Below are 12,869 nucleotides of genomic sequence, written 5' to 3'. Positions count from 1 at the left end.
CAAATCTATCATAAGACTTAGACAGACCACCTTATTCGTCTTCGTGACGAATTAAATTTCTAGTTAGGTGATACGTAACGAAGTCAACGTATCACCTTTTGATTTCGTCAAGATTTTTCTTTATTATTATTATTATTATTATTATTTATTTTTATTATTCTTCCTCGAATTTGTTCGCAGGATATCTCAAGACTGAATAAAGCCATTATCATGAAACTTTCAATGATGATAGATCTTAGTCTAACTTAGAACTGTGTGACTTTTCAGACAGTCAAGGTCATCGTGACGTCATCCAGGCGCCATTTTGTGAAAATCAACTTATGATCATATCTTCATAAAGGAAAGCCATTTTTCATTCATATTTATCATGATTAAACTCAATATCCGTCCGGTCAATTTCAAGTCAATAAATGCGCGCAAAAATGCGCGTACGCTTATGTCCGCGCGTTTACGCGCGCGAAAAAAATTAAAATGCTCCAAATCATCCAAATTTTTTTTTACATCCGTTTCAGGCTATATGGAGCATTTGATAAAAAAATTACGCACACGCGCATGCGCGCGCATTTTCGCGCGTACTGGCATTTTGCAATATAGAATCGCCGAATTTTTTCTGTCCTTATATTTGGTACATTTTTCCAAGCATTTTGATAACTTGTTCACCTTTTAATAACGCAATGAGCGTCCGTCAAAGTTGACAGCACGCGCAGATCTGCGTTATCTTTATCCACCATACATTGGCAAAAACATGCCTATACAAAATTCATTGTAACTGTTCAGAATGGATGGGAACTCCCAATATGTTTTCATATTTAGATAGATTATGAGTTGGAGATATGATTTCATGTCTCATTTGACCCTCAATTAACTCATGATGTCATCATAATGGCCTCCAAACTCAAAATTTCAATTTGCATATTATGACGTCAGCATATTTTTGGAAAATTAATTGTATCTCTGTAAATATTGATCAATTTTCTTTTAAATTTTGATATGTTCTAGCTGAGACAATTTGCTACAAGTATAGTTGCCACAATTTTTCATTTTGACTAAGGCATCAAGGCGTACTTTTGCGATTAAAGGAGGCATGTCAATTTTTCACATTTTGCGTGTATTCTCTATGGGACATGACTTTTTCTCAAAACTGGATTCTACACTCCTGTCTTTTGCGAGCGAAATCTCCCATATTTAGGTGGTCTGTCGATGACAGATCACCTATTGATTTCGTTAGAATTTTCTTTCTTTATTCTTTATTCTTTATTCTTTATTCTTTCTTTATTTATTAGGTGGTCTGTCGATGACAGATCACCTATTGATTTCGTTAGAATTTTCTTTCTTTATTCTTTATTCTTTATTCTTTATTCTTTCTTTATTTATTTTTATTTATTCCGTACACTTTTTTTGTGTATACGTTTACTCGAACTCGACCTGGTCAATTTCCTTCAAATTTCTGCTAGTCATCAGGCCCTATGATATGAAGTTCCCGAAACCTTTTTCAAGTTCATGGGGTCATCGTGACGTCATCCAGGCGCCATTTTGTAAAAATCAGGTCATTATCATATCTCAATAACGAGTAATCAAAAATAAACCATATTTAGTATACATCAACTTCCGGTCAAAGGTCAACTAAAAATGTCAACAAAATCCGTGCGCGCACCTCGACGCGCACGTACGCCCGCTTAAAATTTTTAAAATGCTCCAATTCGTCCCAAATTTTGTTTGCACACGTTTCAGGTCATTTTAAGCATTTCAAAATTTTCCGTCCGTAAGTGTCCCCGCGCGCGTTGCGCGCGCTCACAGCGCGCGTAAAAAGTCAAATTTAATTTTTTTTACATGATTTAGATTCCTCTTACCGTAAATGACAATTTACATTAATTTCAGTCACTCTTGACCTTTCATAAGGCCGTGAGCGCGCGTCAAAGTTCAAAATCCGCGCGTGCTGCTATGGGCAATATAATGCAAATTTGATCAAAAACATGCCATTTTAAAAATCAAAATAGCTCTTCAGATAGTCCATTGACCCCCAATTTTTATATCATGGTTGGAAAAAGCATGAGTTGGAGATATGATTTCATGTGTAATTTGACCCTCAATTAACTCATGACGTCATCATAATGGCCTCCGAACTCAAAATTTTAATTTGCATATTATGACGTCAGCAGATTTTTGGAAAATTGATTGTATCTCTGTAAATATTGATCAATTTTCTTTCAAATTTTGATATGTTCTACCTGAGAATATTCTCTACAAAAGCAGTCATCACAATATTTCATTTTGACAATGGTATCATGGCGTATTTTTGCGATTAAAGGAGGCATGTCAATTTTTCATATTTTGCGTGTATTCTCTATGGGACATGACTTTTTCTCAAAACTGGATTCTACATTCTCGTCTTTCGCGAGCCATATCTCCGTCGTTTTATCTTTGTTTACGCTGAGCTTTGAGTGTGTTGTAGCTGAGACAATAAGCTATCACAAGTGTGCCCTTTATTTCTCGATCAGATGCCGGGATCATGCTCATATCTCACATACAAAGTGGGATTTGATAATTCCATTTTCCGTTTACGTGTAATCTCTATGGGAAATGTTTTGGTATATCGGTAACGCACTTGACTTCCGACCTCGAGGTCCCTGGTTCGAGTCCGGGCGTCTCCAACAATTTTTTTTCTTCACTTTTTTTTCTTTTTGACCTTTCACTCTACCATCTCCTTTGAATATTAAAACACGTACAATTGCAAATAATGCAATAAACAACCATATTTACTTTATTATTACCCTATTATCACTAGATCCATTACTTTTGGCGTGTAATCCTTATGGGAGATGACTTTTTCTCAAATCTGGATTCTACATTCTTGTCTTTTGCGAGCAATATCGCTGTTATTTCTGCTTGGTTTTTGTTGATTTTTGAGTATGTTGTAGCTGAGACTATACGCTATCTAAATGTTCTCTAATTTTGTTCAGTCTGATGTCATCGTGGTCTGTTGATGATAATCATCAACATCATCATGATCATCATGATCATCATCATCGTCATCCCCATTACTATCAAGATCATCATCATCATGATCATCATGATGATCATCATTGTTTACATGTCTATATAACTTCTCCCTTTCTCAATATAGTAAATATTATAATCTCTCATAAGACTTGAAGACAGACCACCTAATTCGTCCCCATGACGAATTAAATTTCTAGTTTTTATTTATTCCGTACACTTTTTTTGTGTATACGTTTACTCGAACTCGACCTGGTCAATTTCCTTCAAATTTCTGCTAGTCATCAGGCCCTATGATATGAAGTTCCCGAAACCTTTTTCAAGTTCATGGGGTCATCGTGACGTCATCCAGGCGCCATTTTGTAAAAATCAGGTCATTATCATATCTCAATAACGAGTAATCAAAAATAAACCATATTTAGTATACATCAACTTCCGGTCAAAGGTCAACTAAAAATGTCAACAAAATCCGTGCGCGCACCTCGACGCGCACGTACGCCCGCTTAAAATTTTTAAAATGCTCCAATTCGTCCCAAATTTTGTTTGCACACGTTTCAGGTCATTTTAAGCATTTCAAAATTTTCCGTCCGTAAGTGTCCCCGCGCGCGTTGCGCGCGCTCACAGCGCGCGTAAAAAGTCAAATTTAATTTTTTTTTACATGATTTAGATTCCTCTTACCGTAAATGACAATTTACATTAATTTCAGTCACTCTTGACCTTTCATAAGGCCGTGAGCGCGCGTCAAAGTTCAAAATCCGCGCGTGCTGCTATGGGCAATATAATGCAAATTTGATCAAAAACATGCCATTTTAAAAATCAAAATAGCTCTTCAGATAGTCCATTGACCCCCAATTTTTATATCATGGTTGGAAAAAGCATGAGTTGGAGATATGAATTCATGTCTCATTTGATCCTCAATTAACTCATGACGTCATCATAATGGCCTCCGAACTCAAAATTTCAATTTGCATATTATGACGTCAGCAGATTTTTGGAAAATTGATTGTATCTCTGTAAATATTAATCAATTTTCTTTCAAATTTTGATATGTTCTACCTGAGAATATTCTCTACAAATGTAGTCACCACAAAAATTCATTTTGACAATGGTATCATGACGTATTTTTGCGATTAAAGGAGGCATGTCAATTTTTCACATTTTGCGTGTATTCTCTATGGGACATGACTTTTTCTCAAAACTGGATTCTACATTCTCGTCTTTCGCGAGCAATATCTCCGTCGTTTTATCGTTGTTTACGCTTAGCTTTGAGTATGTTGTAGCTAAGACAATAAGCTATCACAAGTGTGCCCTTTATTTTTCGATCAGATGCCGGAATCATGCTCATATTTCACTTACAAAGTGGGATTTGATAATTCCATTTTCCGTTTACGTGTAATCTCTATGGGAAATGTTTTGGTATATCGGTAACGCACTTGACTTCCGACCTCGAGGTCCCTGGTTCGAGTCCGGGCGTCTTCAACAATTTTTTTTCTTGACTTTTTTTTCTTTTTGACCTTTCACTCTACCATCTCCTTTGAATATTAAAACACGTACAATCGCAAATAATGTAATAAACAACCATATTTACTTTATTATTACCCTATTATCACTAGATCCATTACTTTTGGCGTGTAATCCTTATGGGAGATGACCTTTTCTCGAATCTGGATTCTACATTCTTGTCTTTTGCGAGCAATATCGCCGTTATTTCGGCTTGGTTTTTGTTGATTTTTGAATATGTTGTAGCTGAGACTATACGCTATCTAAATATTCTCTAACTTTGTTCAGTCTGATGTCATCGTGGTCTGTTGATGATAATCATCAACATCATCATCATCATCGTCATCACCATTACTATCAAGATTATCATCATCATGATCATCATGATGATCATCATTGTTTACATGTCTTCTCCCTTTCTCAATATAGTAAATATTATAATCTCTCATAAGACTTGAAGACAGACCACCTAATTCGTCCCCATGACGAATTAAATTTCTAGTTTAGCTTTGTTTTCGCTGAGCTTCGAATATGTTGTAGCTGAGACAATAAGCTATCACACGTGTGCCTTTTATATTTCGATCAGATGCCGGGATTATGCTCATATTTCACTTGCAAAGTAGGATTTCTGAATTCCATTTCCCGTTTACGTGTAATCGCTATGGGAGATGTTTTGGTATATCGGTAACGCACTTGACTTCCAACCTCGAGATCCCTGGTTCGATTCCGGGTGTCTCCAACACTTTTTTTTTCACTTTTTTTTTCCTTTTGACCTTCACTGTACCATCTCCTTTGATTATTTAAACACGTAGATTCGCAAATAATGTCATAAATAACCCTTTTTACTTTATTATTACCCTATTTTCACTTAATCCATTACTTTTTGTGTGTAATCCCTATAGGAGATGACTTTTTTTCAAATCTGGATTCTACATTCCTGTCTTTTGCGAGCAATATCGCCGTTATTTCGGCTTGGATTTTGTTGATTTTTGAGTATGTTGTAGCTGAGACTATATGCTATCTAAATCAACCCTCTTTTTTTCAATAAGATGTCATGATCGCGCTTATGATCATGATCATGATCATCATGATCATCATTATCATAATGATGATAATCATTTATCAATTACATTTTCATTTCTTTGAATAAGATAAAAATCGTCAAAAGGTGTTCTTCATGATGTAAATTAGAGTCAAATGTGTAACTGGTTACTGCACAGGGTCAAAGGTCATATATTGTTTCAATCTATCTTCCCTAGATCCAAGATGATCAAGGAGACACAATTTAATCTTGACATATGAATAGATCATAATGGGAGAAGCATATAAATGGGAGAAGCATTTTACAAAATAATATATCGTGTAATGCATTATTCGCTATGTAAACCACTATCATACGTATCACCTAATTCGTCTAATTGACGAATTAAAGTCTAGTATTTATTTTGTGTCTGTATAGAAGAAATTATTATTATTCATCCTCAATTTTGTTCGCAGGATATCTCAAGAATGGCTAAAACCATTATCATGAAACTTGCCATGATGATAGATCTTAGTCTAACTTAGAACTGCGTGACTTTTCAAAGACTCAAAATTATCGTGACGTCATCTAGACGCCATTTTGTTAAACTCAACTTATGATCATATCTTCATAACGGAAAGCCATTTCTCATTCATATTTGTCATGATCAAGGTCAATATCCGTCCGGTCAATTTGAGGTCAATATATGCGCGTAAAAATGCGCGTACGCGTAGTTGCGCGCGTTTACGCGCGCTCAAAAATTTAAAATGCTCCAAATCATCCCAAATTTTTTTTGCATACGTTTCAGGCCATATAGAGCATTTGACAAAAAATCGCGCTCACGCGCATGCGCGCGCGTTTTTCGCGCGTACTAGCATTTTGCAACATAGAATCGCCGTATTTTCTCCGTCATCGTATTTTGTACATTTTTCCAAGCATTTTGATAATTTGTTCACCTTTTAATAACGCAATGAGCGTCCGTCAAAGTTGACAGCACGCGCGGATTTGCGTGATCTTTATCCACAATACATGGGCAAAAAAATGCCTATACAAAATTCATTGTAACTCTTCAGAATAGATAGAAACTCCCAATATGTTTTCATATGTGGATAGATTATGAAATGGAAATATGATTTCATGTCTCATTTGACTCTCAATTAACTCATAATGTCATCATAATGGCCTCCGAACTCGAAATTTAAATTTGCATATTATGACGTTTGCATATTTTTGGAAAATTGATTGTATCTCTGTAAATATTGTTTTTTTTTCTTCCAAATTTTGATATGTTCTAGCTGAGACAATTTTCTACAAATGCAGTGTACATAATTGTCCAGTTTGACAAAGGTATCATGGCGTATTTTTGCGATTAAAGGAGGCATGTAAATTTTTCACATTTTGCGTGTATTGTCTGTGGGACATGACTATCTCTCAAAACTGCATTCTACATTTCCGTCTTTCGCGAGCAACATCTCCGTTTTTTTAACTTTGTTTTCGGTGAGCTTTGGATATGTTGTAGCTGAGACAATGAGCTATCTCCAATGTGTACTTCATTTTTCGATCATATGCCGGGATCATGCTCATATTTTACTTGCAAAATGGGATTTTAGAATTCCCATTTCGTTTACGTGTAATCGCTATGGGAAATGTTTTGGTAAATCGGTAACGCACTTGACTTCCGACCTTGAGATCCCGGGTTCGAGTCCGGGTGTCTCCAACAATTTTTTCTCCACTTTTTTTTTCCTTTTGACCTTTCACTGTACCATCTCCTTTGATTATTTAAACACGTAGAATCGCAAATAATGTAATAAACAACCCTGTTTACTTTAGTGTTTCCCTATTTCCACTTAATCCATTACTTTTTGCGTGTAATCCCTGTGGGAGATAATTTTTTCTAAAATCTGGATTCTACATTCCTGTCTTTTGCGAGCAATATCGCCGTTATTTCTGCTTGGATTTTGTTGATTTTTGAGTATGCTATAGCTAAGACTATGTGCTATCTAAATCAACCCTCATTTTTTCAATAAGATGTCAGGATCCCGCTCATGATCATGATCTTCATCATGATTATCATGATCATCATTATCATAATGATGATAATCATTTATCAATTACATTTTCATTTCTTTGAATAAGATAAAATCGTCAAAAGGTGTTCTTCATGATGTAAATTAGAGTCAAATGTGTAACTGGTTACTGCACAGGTTCAAAGGTCATATATTGTTTCAATCTATCTTCCCTAGATCCATGATGATCAAGGAGACACAATTTAATCTTGACATATGAATAGATCATAATGGGAGAAGCATATGAATGGGAGAAGCATTTTACAAAATAATATATCGTGTAATGCATTATTCGTTATGTAAACCACTATCATACGTATCACCTAATTCGTCTAAGTGACGAATTAAAGTCTAGTATTTTAATTGAATTTGTACAAAAACACAATTCAATTAAAATAAATTTGTGACCTCTTTTTTGTGTGCACGATTACTCAAAATTGAACCGTCCAATTTCTTTTAAATTTGACACAGTCATAGGTCATTGTCTTAAGACGTGACAGGAACATTTTCAAGTTCATCAAAATATCGTGACGTCATCCAGGTGCCATTTTGTGAAGTACTCTAAAATACAACTCATGATCATATCTTCATAACCGTAACTCATTTCTCATTCATATTTATAACGATTAAGGTCAATATCCGTCCGGTCAACTTAAGGTCAATAAACGCGCGCGTAAGCGTACGTTCGCGCGTCGGTGCGCGCAAAAATAAAAAATGCTCAAAATCACTTTTTGATCAAATTAGAGTACGTTTTAGGCCAATTCAAGCATTTCGAAAAATTTTGCGTGCGAACACCTTTGCGCGCGCATAAATTTGCGCGCACGTTTGTGTTCGTAATGGTCTTACGCAACCTAGAATCGCCTTTTTTGTCTATCATAGTATTGCCCATTTTATTCCGAACAATTTGATACCATGTTTATCTCTTTATGACCATTAATAACGAAATGAGCGTCAGTTTAAGGTAAATGTCTGTGCGTGCGAGCTCTTGTAATACATAGCATATATGGGCAAAAACATGCCTATACGAAATACATTATTAACTGTATAGACAAAAATATGGCTCGATCTGAAAAGTCAACGGCAAAATGCGTGTGAAACTAGTGAGCAATAATTGACCCAGTTGTACATTTCATCGCGCACCAGCTGCTGGTGACAATGACAATACGTGTATAACAAAATGCGCACTATGCCCGAACTCCATTGTGACGTAACAATCACACCCTAGGCAAACTGATTGCAGTGTATCGAAAATTCGTCAGCATATTTTTAGAAAATTGATTGTATCTCTGTAAATGTTGATCAATTTTCTTCCAAATTTTGATATGTTTTAGCTGAGACAATTTTCAACAAATGTTGTTGCCACGATTTTTCATTTTGACAAAAGCATCATGGCGTATTTTTGCGATTAAAGGAAGCATGTCAATTTTTCACATTTTGCGTGTATTCTCTATAGGACATGACTTTTTCTAAAATCTGGATTCTACATTCCTGTCTTTTGCGAGCAATATATCGACATTATTTCTGCTTGGATTATGTTGATTTTCGAGTATGTTGTAGCTGAGACTATATGTTATCTAAATCACCCTACATTCTTCCAATAAGATTCGAGGATCACGCTCATGATCATCATCATTGTCCTAATGATGATAATCATTCCATCAACATCATCATGATCATCATAATCATCATCATTGTCATCATCATCATCATCGTCATCATCATCACCATTATCATCATCATCATGACCAGTATCATCACCATCATGATTATCAATATCGTCATCATGACAATCATGATCATGATCAAGTAGTTCATTTTTATAATACTTTGTGTCATGTTCATTAGGACTAGTTATTTTGATATTTGTTTGCATTAAATTTGATCATGATCATTATGCATTCATCATGATAATTTCTCAATATTTCGTTCATCAGTTCAGCTCATCAGTTTAGTTCAGTTCATCAGTTTATCCTTTAAGCTCATCGATTCAGTTCATTTCACAAAAGTTAAATCTATCAGTTCATCAGTTCATCAGTACTTCATTAATTAATTCATATCTTAATACATCATTTTACATTAACATCAGTTTATTGGGTAATTCAATTGAAGATGAGCTTGATCATAAGAATTGAAGACAGACCACCTTATTCGTCTTCGTGACGAATTAAATTTCTAGTTATTATTATTATTAGGTGGTCTGTCAACGACAGATCACCTATTGTTTTCGTCAGAATTTTCTTTCTTTATTTATTTATTTATTTATTTATTTATTATTTATTTTTATTTCTCCCCGTTTTTTGTTCATCGGTTAACTCAAGATCGGTTGTGTTAATTTCTTTCAATTTTGACACAGTCATAGGTCATTGTCATGAGACGTGACAGTAACCTTTTCAAGGTCATCAGGTCATCGTGACGTCATCCAGGCGCCATTTTGTGAAATCACGTTATCCATCATATCTTCATGATGCCTAAGCAAAGGTCATTCATATTCATATCACATATATTTCAGGTCAAGGGTCAACAAGTCATGTCATCAAAGGTCACATAAAGGTCATGACGCGCACGTACGCGCGCGTCAAAATTTTAAAATGCTCAAAATCACTTTACTATTAAAGGAGAGTACGAATCAGGTCATTTGAAGCATTTCAAAATTTTCCGTCCGTAAGTGTCACCGCGCGCGTTGCGCGCGCTCATAACGCGCGGAAAAGGTCAAATTCAAATTGTCTACATGATTTAGATTCCTCTTACCGTAAATGACAATTTACATTAATTTCAGTCACTCTTGACCTTTCATAAGGCCGTGAGCGCGCGTCAAAGTTCAAAATCCGCGCGTGCTGCTATGGGCAATATAATGCAAATTTGATCAAAAACATCCCATTTTAAAAATCAAAATAGCTCTTCAGATAGTCAATTGACCCCGATTTTTATATCATGGTTGGAAAAAGCATGAGTTGGAGATATGATTTCATGTGTCATTTGACCCTCAATTAACTCATGACGTCATCATAATGGCCTCCGAACTCATAATTTTAATTTGCATATTATGACGTCAGCAGATTTTTGGAAAATTGATTGTATCTCTGTAAATATTGATCAATTTTCTTTCGAATTTTAATATGTTCTACCTGAGAATATTGTCTACAAATGCAGTTGTCACGATATTTCATTTTGACAAAGGCATCATGGCGTATTTTTGCGATTAAAGGAGGCATGTCAATTTTTCACATTTTGCGTGTATTCTCTATGGGATATGACTTTTTCTCAAAACTGGATTCCACATTCTCGTCTTTCGCGAGCAATATCTCCGTCGTTTAATCTTTGTTTATGCTGAGCTTTGAGTATGTTGTAGCTGAGACAATAAGCTATCACCAGTATAGCCTTTATTTTTCGATCAGATGCCGGGATCATGCTCATATTTCACTTGCAAAGTTGAATTTGCGAATTCCATTTTCCGTTTACGTGTAATCGCTATGGGAAGTGTTTTGGTATATCGGTAACGCACTTGACTTCCGACCTTGAGACCCCTGGTTCGAGACCGGGCGTCTTTACCAATATTTTTCTTCACTTTTTTTTCATTTTGACCTTTCACTGTGCAATCTCCTTTGAATTTTAAAACACGTAGTGTCGTATATTATATGTCCATAAATACGAAAGTAATACTGCTAGAAGTATACGCCATTATGCTCGTTGCTAAGCTTACTTTATTCTGCCGGAGAGGGCAGTATTTCACTGTTTCGTACAGACAAGTTTCTGATGGATATACATAGCAAATATCACATTACTACACCTCTCCCTTCTTTGAGATAGAGTTTCCTATAATGTTGGAGAAGGTGCATTAAAGGTACTATGTCCCATTTGCAGGCCAAAAAAAATGAAAAAGTTAAATTCCAACTGCATTTGAAAGATAATACTAATTTAGAACTTCCCTAAAAAAGGTGGGGCTTGAAAATGTCTTCAAGTGGGAAAATAACGACTATTAGTTGTCAAATCGACTTTAGGGCTATAGAGCCCAAAAGTAATAGTCTTGATTTTCAGACAATCGTACCGAATGGTCATACGTTTTATGCTGCGCAAAGATTCAATCAGTTTAATCTTGGCCATCACAAGAAGTGGGTTATTGATGTTGACAAATGCTCATGTACCCTTTACAACACTTTTCATGTATGTTATTACCAAAGAAGAAAAAAAGCCAGTCATTCACTCAATAGTGTCTGACAGTGAAGTCTAACAAGTAAACGGATTCCTTGCATAATTTGAATATGAGGACACTGCTAACGTTTAAATTTCACAGATAGGACATACATGACATATTCATAATTCCTGCAAAGTTCTACAGCATTTGAGGTTGGCTGCAAAAGGGACATAGTACCTTTAAGCCTGTTGAATACATACAGTATCGGCACATAATAGTATGTAACTGAATCGGTTTGGATATTAAAATCAAATCTAACAACCAAAATATATATGAGTGATTTGGCTATTTTCTTTTGAGAGTTGTTAGCACTTGTATTTGTGTAAAATCCTATACGAGGTTAGTTATATTTCAGATCAACTGAATGCAAACACAACAATAAAAGGACTGCTGTCTTAAACCTGACATTACAAAATCCTTGTCGAAATCATGAACTGCAAAATACTAGACAAAGTCAAATAGAACTTTCATAACACTAACAACCTTGAAAACACCTTATTGAGGTCTGCTAAACACCAAACTGAAACATTAGAGTATTGTGCAACATTTGGCACTTCAACATCATTTGCAACAAAGTTGTGCATATATGTGTACTTGCACAGCATGACAATAAAATAAATGTTATTAACCAAAATAAATAATTTCTGTTTTTGTACTTTTTCTTTTGGGAACTAATGATGCAAAGAACAGTCCAAGTTAAAAATACATTGTACCACACAAATATACAACAATAATGCTTCTGAACGACATTACTAATAAACACATCATGTTTGTACTTTCAGTGTACAGTAATTTCACATACATACATGTACGTACATTTATATCATTTTTTGTTTGTTTGTTTACAATATCTGTTTCGTTCGTGAAATATTAATCCTCTTTCCATCCTTATCCTCTCTCCCTTTTCAATGAACAATAATGACAAACATATCAAAATAATCATCATCATTCGAACAGTATCTCTATATAAAAAAATAGACTGTTGCATTATTGAACTCACAACTGAAAATTGCTTGGAAAAAGGATTTAGGAAAAAAACATTTCGTATCAAGTGATGGAGTGGAACTGATACATGGTAGATGCGAAGCAGTAT

Source organism: Strongylocentrotus purpuratus, unplaced genomic scaffold (assembly GCF_000002235.5).
Source record: "Strongylocentrotus purpuratus isolate Spur 01 unplaced genomic scaffold, Spur_5.0 spur5_contig_758, whole genome shotgun sequence".
Classification (NCBI taxonomy): Eukaryota; Metazoa; Echinodermata; class Echinoidea; order Camarodonta; family Strongylocentrotidae; genus Strongylocentrotus; species Strongylocentrotus purpuratus.
This window is presented reverse-complemented; position numbering follows the sequence as displayed.